Source organism: Gopherus flavomarginatus, chromosome 3 (assembly GCF_025201925.1).
Source record: "Gopherus flavomarginatus isolate rGopFla2 chromosome 3, rGopFla2.mat.asm, whole genome shotgun sequence".
Classification (NCBI taxonomy): Eukaryota; Metazoa; Chordata; order Testudines; family Testudinidae; genus Gopherus; species Gopherus flavomarginatus.
The window spans coordinates 137,243,663-137,253,533 of record NC_066619.1 but is presented as its reverse complement, the minus strand read 5'-3'; the positions used below and the strand labels follow the sequence as shown (position 1 = coordinate 137,253,533).

The window sequence follows — 9,871 nt, the reverse complement described above, 5'->3', positions numbered from 1 at the left end:
AGCCAAGAATTTCATAGATTCATAGACTCTAGGACTGGAAGGAACCTCGAGAGGTCATCGAGTCCAGTCCCCTGCCCTCATGGCAGGACCAAATACTGTCTAGACCATCCTCGATATACATTTAAATATTATACTGGCTGCAGCCACAAAGCGAGAAAACTTACACTTCTGGTTCAGAGTCAGTGCACACACATAAGAACCAATGGGCTTTTAATTCCTTAGGTTCTGCCACCATATGCTGCTTACATTTCATTTCAATCTTTTCCCAAGATTTCTCATTGTGCACAGCAACATTACTCCCTTGGGAGAGAGTGCAGCAGAGGCTGCATTAATTTAACCTACAAAAACCAAACAAATAGAAATGTAGATTAGATTAGAATAGAAATGTACTCTCCAGGTTCCTCCAGCCCAGGGGCTGGCAACCTTTCAGAAGTGGTGTGCCAAGTCTTCATTTATTCACTCTAATGTAAGGTTTTGCGTGCCGGTATTACATTTTAATGTTTTTTAGAATGTCTTTCTCTACAAGTCTGTATATTATATAACTAAACTAGTGTATTGTAAAATAAACAAGGTTTTCAAAATGTTTAAGAAGCTTCATTTAAAATTAAATTAAAATGTTCGTCTTACGCCACTGGCCCGCTCAGCCTGCTGCTGGTCTGGGGTTCTGTTCATCTAGGCTGGCAATGGGCTGAGTGGGGCCTGTGGCTGGGACCCCAGCTGGGAAGGGTCTGTCAGCCAGAACCCCAGACCGACCGGCAGTTGGCTGTGCGGGGCTAGCAGCCGGGACCCCAGACCAGCAGCGGGCTGTGTGGGGCTGGCAGCCAGGACCCCAGACTCAGCCCACTGCTGCTCAGGGGTTCCATCCTCCGGCTCCTGCCAGCCGGGATCCCAGCTGCCGGACCCGCTCAGCCCGCTGCCGGTCTGGGGTCCCGGCCCTGCCCACATACATTGGGTACCTACCTTCTCCCTGGTTCTGGCCCATTCTCCTCCTCTCTCTGCACTGAGCTGAGGGTGGGAGTGGACCGAGCACAGGGCTGAGGGTGAAGGGTCTGGCCAGGAGCTAGAATGAGGGAGGGGGCTCGGTTGGGGCAGGAGGTTTGGGTGTAGGGGCACTTACCTGGGCAGCTCCCATTTGGCGGGAGGGGTGCAGGTGGGAATGTGCGCGGAGGGTTCAGGGGCTCCCGTTTGGTGGTGGGGGTGGGGATGTGCGGGGTGCATGGGATGTGGGGAGGCTGGGGATGTGAGGAGTGCAAGAGTCACGACTGGGGGCACATGAGGGGTGTGTAGGTGTCAGAGTAGGGGGGCTGGGTATGTGTGGGGGTGCCAGAGTCAGGGCTGGGGTCATGGGGGGGTGGAGGAGTGAAGGAGTCAACAGAGGGCTGGTAGGTACAGGGCTCAGGGCAGGGGCCTGGGGCAGGGTGTGAGAGTGCAAGGCTCAGGGCAGGGGCCTGGGGCAGGGTGTGGGGGTGCAAGGCTCAGGGCAGGGGCCTGGGGCAGGGTGTGGGGGTGCAAGGCTCAGGGCAGGGGCCTGAGGGGTGTGGAGGGGTCAGGGCTCTGGGCAGAGGGCTGGGTGACTGCCCCCCCAAAACCCCCATGCCACCCGTTCCTTGTCCCGACTACCCCCTCCTGGGACCCCACTCCCTATCTATGCCTCCCTGCCTCGTGTCCCCTGACTGCCCCCCTAGGATCCTACCCCCTACCTGTCCCCTGACTGCCCCAACCTTTGTCTACACCCCCGCACCCAGACAGAACCCCTGGACTCCTGTGCCTATCTAACCGCTCCCTGCCCCCTGACAGGACCCCCAGAACTCTGGACCTATACACCCCCCTGCTCTCTGCCTGCCACAACCACTCGCCACACCCCTACCTCCTGACAGCCCCCCCAGAACTCCCAACTCATCCAACTCCCTCCAGCTCCTTCTTCCCTGACCCCCCCAGAGACCCCTAACTGTGCCCCAGGACCCTCCTTGCTCCCTGTTCCCTGACTGCCCTGTGTCCTATCCACCTCCCACCCCCTAATAGACCCCGAGACTCCCATGCCCCATCCACTGCCCCCTCCAGAAACCCCTACCTAAACCACCCCCCTGTGATCCCACTGTCCATCCAACCCACCCTGCTCCCTGTCCTCTGATTGCCCCCCGCTTATCCCAACCCCCCCAACCCCAGACCCCTTACCATGAGGCTTCCCGCTCATTCTGAGCCCTGCCGCCGCACGTGCATCCCCGCCCCTCCAAGTGCTGCGCGCAAGGCGGCAGGGCGCCGCATGAGTGGGGAGCATCTTTCACTCCTCGCAGAGCCAAACACTGCCCCATGGGAGTGCGGAGCCCTGTCCACCAGAGCGCTGCGTGCCAGGCAGCAGGGCTCCGAGGGAAGGCGGGGGAGGGGCCAGCGGGTTGCCATGCCGGCAGGATTTTTAATGGCACACTGGAGTCCCGGCAGTTGCTGACCCCTGCTCCAGCCCAACCTTCTGCTGATGCACCTCAACGCACGGCTATGAAGGGTTTGAAGCTTCCATTGCTTAAGTTCCAGGACACTGAGGGATTTCAGCTCCCCTTTGCCCAGAGGGAACCTTCACCCCACTCCCAACCAGGTTCTTGTCCACGGGATCACTGTAGGGGGCTGGGTCCCTGTTTGTCTATTCTCGCTATCTAGGACAAGCCAGGGTGCCTCTACAGAAATCCATGGCACACCCACGTCTTGAAAACTGTGTGCACGTGTGGTCAGCTCACCTGATAAAAGATATATTATAATTGGAAAAGGTTCAGAAAAGGGCAACAAAAATGATTAGGGGTATGGAGCAGCTTTCATATGAAGAGTGATTAATAAGACAGACTTTTCAGCTTGGGGCTGTGTGCTGGGAGCGAGGCTGAGCCCTGAGTTGGGGGCGAGGCTTACCTGATTAGGGGCCCTATATAAGGAGCCAGGCACTCAGGCAGCGGCACAGGAGCCAGTCAACAGAGCAGCTAACGGGAGTTTCAGTGGGAGTTCCCAGGGGGAGGTTACAGGGGAGACCAAGGCAGAGAAACCAGGAAGTCAGACTAGGGAAGAGGCAGGGGTCTGCCAGCAGCCCAGCGCTTGTTGGTGGCCTGCAGTGAGGTGTGAGGCATGGATTGCCAGGCACAGAGTTGGAACGATATGATGGAGGCGGAGGCAGCAGGTGCAGACACACTGAGGATGACCGGATGCAGTAGCTGTGGCATATACATGGTCCTATAGGGGGCACCTGAAAGGAGTTTCGTCTGCATGAAGTGCTGCCTGATAGAGCTGCTGGAGGAAAAGATAAGAGGACTGGAGATGCAAGCGGAAACTCTGGCCGAGTTTAGAAGGGGGTTTGAGCAGATGATGGAACACAGACATGATGAGGTACAGGGGACAGACGAGCGGATAGAAGCAGGACCAAAGGACTCTGAGGAGGGGCTGCTGCGTGAGGAAAGTGGACGGTGGAAGCATGTGACTAGGAGAACCAGGCAGAGGAAAAGACGGGCCAGCGATGGAGAAATAGAACTCAGGAACAGGTTTGCTGAGTTGGAAAATGAAGATGGAGCACAGCAGGCTGCTGAAGGAGAGAAGGAGAGGAAAAAGAAACGAGCAGCTAGTCCTGCAGGAGGAGGGGAGGAGTCGATGGAGGCGAGACCAAGTACGAGCCCTAGGAGGATTGTAAGGGTGAATACAAATCGAGAGGAATTGCGGCCAGCTGGTGTGGGGGATAGACCGGAGAATCACACTGTCACCAGGAAAAGGCAAGTCTACGTGATTGGAGACTCTTTACTGAGAAGAGTAGACAGGCCTGTAACTAGACCTGATCGGGAGAACAGAAGTGTGTGCTGTCTGCCAGGGGCTAAGATACAGGATGTGGACCTGAGGCTGAATACGATCCTAGCGGGAGCGGGAAAGAATCCATTGATTATCCTTCATGTGGGAATGAAAGATACGGCTAGTTACTCACTGGACTGTATCAAGGAGTACTATGCCAAACTGGGGAAGACACTCAAAGAAATTGAGGCTCAGGTGATCTTCAGTGGGATTCTGCCGGTTCCTAGAGCAGGGCGACGAAGGAGTGACAAGATTATGGCGATCAACAGATGGCTCAGGCATTGGTGTTATAAGGAGTACTTTGGGATGTACAGTCTTTGGGAAGCGTTTACGGATAGACAACTGTTCGCTCAGGATGGACTTCATCTAAGTAAGGAGGGAAATAGAATTCTAGGATGGAGGCTCGCCGACCTCATCAAGAGAGCTTTAAATTAGGAAGTTGGGGGAGATAGTTGGGAGATGTTCAGGAGATCTCCACGCCGGAATATAACCTGGAGAGGGAAGTAAACAAAGTGAGAGGGGATACCCTTGCGGACCAAAGAATTGATCCAAGGAGGAATAGTGGAGTAGAAACCAGAGTAACGGGTGATGCTGGTGGTAGAAGGTCTGTGCACGATGGGGGAAAGAATGTCACTGACGCCAAACGCCAAAAATTGAAATGTCTGTACAGTAATGCGAGGAGCCTAGGTAACAAGATGAAGGAACTGGAGCTACTGGTGCAGGAAGTGAAACCGGATATTATAGGGATAACCGAAACCTGGTGGAATAGTACTCATGACTGGAGCACAGGTATTGAAAGCTATGTGCTGTTTAGAAAAGACAGGAAGAAAGGCAAAGGTGGTGGAGTAGCCTTGTACATCAATGATGAGATAAACTGTAATGAAATAAGAAGCGATGGAATGGATAAGACAGAGTCTGTCTGGGCAAAAATCACACTGGGTAAAAAAGCAACTAGAGCTTCCCGTGAGATAGTGCTTGGGGTGTGCTATAGACCGCCGGGATCTGATTTGGGTATGGATAGAGACCTCTTTAATGTCTTTAATGAAGTAAACACAAAGGGGGAATGTGTGATAACGGGGGACTTCAACTTCCCAGATATAGACTGGAGGACGAGTGCTTGCAAGAATAATAGGGGTCAGATTTTTCTGGATGTGATAGCGGATGGATTTCTTCATCAAGTAGTTGAAGTACCTATGAGAGGGGATGCCATTTTAGATTTGGTGTTGGTGAGCAGTGAGGACCTCGTAGAAGAAATGGTGGTAGGGGACAACCTTGGTTCGAGTGATCATGAGCTGATTCAGTTCAAACTAGATGGAAGGATAAATAAATGTAGATCTGGGATTAGGGTTTTCGACTTCTTGAGGGCTAATTTTAAAGAGTTAAAGAAATTAGTTAGGGAAGTGGATTGGATGGAGGAACTTGTGGATTTAAATGCGGAGGAGGCCTGGAATTACTTTAAGTTGCAGCTGCGGAGACTGTCGGAAGCCTGCATCCCAAGAAAGGGGAAAAAAACCATGGGCAGGAGTTGTAGGCCAAAGTGGAAGAGCAAGCAACTCAGAGAGGGGATTAGAAAAAAGCAGAAAGCTTACAGGGAGTGGAAGAAAGGCAGGATCAGTAAGGGAAGCTACCTTGGTGAGGTCAGAACATGTAGGGATAAAGTGAGAAAGGCTAAAAGCCGCATTGAACTGGACCTTGCAAAGGGAATCAAAACCAATAGTAAAAGGTTCTACAGCCACATAAATAAGAAGAAAACAAAGAAAGAAGAAGTGGGGCCGCTATACACTGATGATGGAATAGAGGTTAAGGATAACCTAGGCACGGCCCAATATCTAAATAAGTACTTTGCCTCAGTTTTTAATAAGACTAGTAAGGAGTCTAGCGATGATGGAGGGATGATAAACGGGAATGTGGATATGGAAGTGGATATTACCGCAACTGAGGTAGAGGCCATACTTGAACAGCTTAATGGGATGAAATCGAAGGGCCCGGACAATCTCCATCCGAGGATATTAATGGAACTGGCGCGTGAAATTGCGAGCCTGTTAACAAGAATTTTTAAGCAATCGATAAACTCGAGGGTTGTGCCGTACGACTGGAGGATTGCTAATGTAGTTCCTATTTTTAAGAAAGGGAATAAAAGTGATCCGGATAATTATAGGCCTGTTAGCTTGACGTCTGTAGTATGTAAGGTCTTGGAAAAAATTTTAAGGGAGAAAGTAATTAAGGACATTGAGGTCAATGGTAATTGGGACTAATTGCAACACGGATTTACTAAAGGTAGATCGTGTCAAACCAATCTGATCTCCTTCTTTGAGAAGGTGACGGATTACTTAGATAAAGGAAATGCGGTAGATATAATTTACCTAGATTTCAGTAAGGGGTTTGACACGGTTCCGCATGGGGAACTATTAGTTAAATTGGAAAAGATGGGGATGAAGATAAAAGTTGTAAGGTGGATAAGGAACTGGTTAAAGGGGAGACTCCAGCGGGTCGTATTGAAGAGTGAACTGTCAGGCTGCAAGGAAGTCACTAGTGGAGTCCCTCAAGGATCGGTTTTGGGACCAATCTTATTTAACCTTTTTATTACTGACCTTGGCACAAAGAGCGGGAATGTGCTAATAAAGTTTGCGGATGACACAAAGCTGGGGGGTATTGCTAACACGGAGAAGGACAGGGATACTATTAAGGAAGATCTGGACCACCTTGTAAACTGGAATAATAGAAATAGGATGAAATACAATAGTGAAAAGTGCAAGGTCATGCACTTAGGGATTAATAATAAGAATTTTAGATGTACGTTGGGGGTGCATCAGTTGCAAGCGACAGAGGAGGAGAAGGACCTTGGAGTATTGGTTGATAGCAGGATGACTATGAGTCGCCAATGTGATACGGCTGTTAAAAAAGCAAATGCGATTTTGGGATGCATCAGGCGAGGTATTTCCAGCAAGGATAAGGAGGTGTTAGTACCGTTATATAAGGCGCTGGTGAGACCCCATCTGGAATACTGTGTGCAGTTCTGGTGTCCCATGTTCAAGAAGGATGAATTCAAACTGGAACAGGTTCAGAGACGGGCTACTAGGATGATCCGAGGAATGGAAAACCTGCCTTATGAAAGGAGACTCAAAGAGCTTGGCTTGTTTAGCCTGGCCAAAAGAAGGCTGCGGGGGGATATGCTTGCTCTATATAAATATATCAGGGGGGTTAACGTTAGGGAGGGAGAGGAATTATTTCAGTTTAGTACTAATGTAGGCACGAGGATGAATGGGTATAAACTGGATATTAGGAAGTTTAGACTTGAAATTAGACGAAGGTTTCTAACCATTAGGGGAGTGAAGTTCTGGAACAGCCTTCCGAGGGAAGTAATGGGGGCAAAAGACTTTTCTGGCTTCAAGTCAAAGCTTGATAAGTATATGGAGGCGATGTTATGATAGGATCGTTAATTTGGGCAATTGATCTTGGATTACCACCAGATAGGTCTGCTCAATGGTCTGCGGGGAGATGTTGGATGGGATGGGAACTGAGTTACTGCAGAGAATTCCTTCTTGGGTGCTGGCTGGTGAGTCTTGCCCACATGCTCAGGGTTTAGCTGATCGCCATATTTGGGGTCGGGAAGGAATTTTCCTCCAGGGCGGATTGGCAGGGGCCCTGAAGGTTTTTTGCCTTCCCCTGCAGCGTGGGGCACGGGTCGCTTGCTGATGGATTCTCTGCAGCTTGAGGTCTTCAAACCAATTTTGAGGATTTCAATAACTCGGTCCTGGGTTAGGGGTTGTTGTAAAAGTGGATGGGTGGGGTTCTGTGGCCTGCCTTGTGCAGGAGGTCAGACTAGATGATCATATTGGTCCCTTCTGACCTATGAGTCTATGATTGAGGTCTATAAAACAATGATTGGGTTGGAGAAAGTAACTAAGGAAGTGTTATTTACTCCTCTAGACACAAGAACTAGGGGTCACCAAATGAAATGAAGAGGCAGCAGGCTTAAACCAAACAAAAGGAAATATTTCTTCACATAACACACATTCAACCTGTGGAACCCTGGGGCACCTAGGATCAGCCACTGTAAGAAGACAGGCTTCTAGGCTAGACGAACCGTTGATCTGACCCAGTGTGGCAAGTCTTATGTTACGTACTTATGAACTGGGATGTATGAGCACCCAGGGCCCTTTGTGGAGCTGCCCTTCTCCTTCTATGCTTTCATTGACTCCAGCCTTTTTTTCTATTCATCATCAGCATCATTGTAAACAAGCTGTCCCCTCACCACCTGTTCCCTCCAAGGCCCAGTGTCCCCTGTAAATCACTGACCTCTTTCCTCTCTAGCACTGACTGCCCCTCCACGTCCTTGTCCCTCCCTCTGTGCTGATGGGACCCTGCTCTCCAGTCCTTCCTCATCAAGCAGCTCAGTGGATGGGAATCTTAGAGTCACCGTGGTGCTTTAGGAGCAGAAACCCCCACAGAGCTTCCATGCAATTGGTACTTTGCCCTCACTGCTCAAGACTGAAACTTGTGCAGGGAGACTGGCTGGGCCATGAGCAAAGCAGCAAGGGTGAAAGGGAGTGAACCCAGGGCCTTATACATGCAAAGCAGGCACAGTACCACTGAGCCACATCCCCAAACTAGACCTTTTCTCCTGACTGTTACACTCAGAGCTGCCTCTTACCAATGCATCCAGTGGCTTATAAGCTTCATGGGAAACCCTTTCCCCCCAGTCATGCTCTCGTGCAGGTTGCTGGTTCTTAGGGGTCACTTTGCAGCAGGGCCAGAGTCAATGTGTGGGGCAGAGAGAGTGTGTGCGCCCTGGACTCAAGGTTAGCTCAAAAAAAAAACGGCAAGGGAAAAACTGCTGACTGGGAGCTAAATATGCAGGACAATGGGTTGGGATTCTTCTACGCTCAGATTTGTTATGTAACTGGCAGTCTCCCAAATGATGGTCTGTTCCTTCCCTCAAAATGCTGGCTAAGCCTCTTCTTTTGAATTTAAAGCTCCATGAAAGGAAAAAAAAATAACGAGGAAGAAAGCATAGAAGCTACAGATGGAGTTGAGAATGGGCTTGGAGTGATAAAAGGCCAAAGGAAGGAAAGTAGCACTGTTTCTGCCTGGTTTTGAACCAGGCACCTTTTGCATGTAAGGCAAATGTGATAATCACTACACTACAGAAATCAACTGCTGTCAATTTTGAGGCCCTTTTCTAAGGCTTTCTCAGTAGCTGCTACACCAGCTGATTTCCCTTTGAAGAATAGAGAAACCAAAGGGCATCAAGAACTTATGTTTTTTTGAATGAGCCAAGAAAAGGGAGTAGCATTGTTCCCCTCGGGTAGCCCCTGTTCAGTTCCAGGTCAGAAAACAAAACTCTTCTGCAAGAATATCCAAAAAATATTGTGTTTCACTTCACTTCATAAGTACAGTTGTGTGGCAATTAAATGATGACCCTAAAGTTTCATAAAAGCAAAGAATGCTAACACAATAGTGTGGGAAATATGGATATATCTGAGATAGTGGTTTGGAATGAAGGAAGCCAAAAATTGGTGGGTCAAGAGAACAGGCACTGTTTCTCCTTGGTTTGGAGCTTCTCTCACAACTACTGGAATAGAAAAGCTAAGCAAATGACGCTCTATTGTTCCAAAGGAGATTGAAGTGAGGCCATTTTCTCCAGATAGAATTAAACGGTCATGTCAGGAGTGGGATTTAAAACCACATCTCTGTGCAGAGACCAGAACACCCAAAAGATAGGAAGAAAGAATCTTAAAACTAGTACTTTAGACCAGTCCACCAGCCTAGTGCTACGAAGATCTTGACTTATTAACCCTAGTTTTTATTAATACTTGATGAATTCTTTAGGAAGGTCAAGATGGCACATCTCTTTCAACTCCTAGAGACCTTCTACAGCATAGCTGATTTTTAGACACACTCACTCGGACCTAAAGTTACACGTTTCCTGGAGCTTCATGAGTTCTGAGGTGTTGTAATCTCCCTGCTCATGTTTTAAGAGAACAAAAGATGGGTGCTGGCATTCTGAGAAAGTAATGTTGAACCTCAAAATCCTGCCTTGCCTGCCAGACAGTTA

At 49.4% G+C, this 9,871-nt stretch overlaps 1 non-coding gene across 1 annotated transcript; it reads right to left on the bottom strand.

The window, feature by feature from the left end:
* Positions 1-8,894: 8,894 nt before the first annotated feature.
* Positions 8,895-8,967, bottom strand: TRNAV-UAC (transfer RNA valine (anticodon UAC)). Its single transcript has one exon. It is a non-coding gene; the product is annotated as a tRNA-Val (tRNA).
* Between the last annotated feature and the right edge of the window lie 904 nt (positions 8,968-9,871).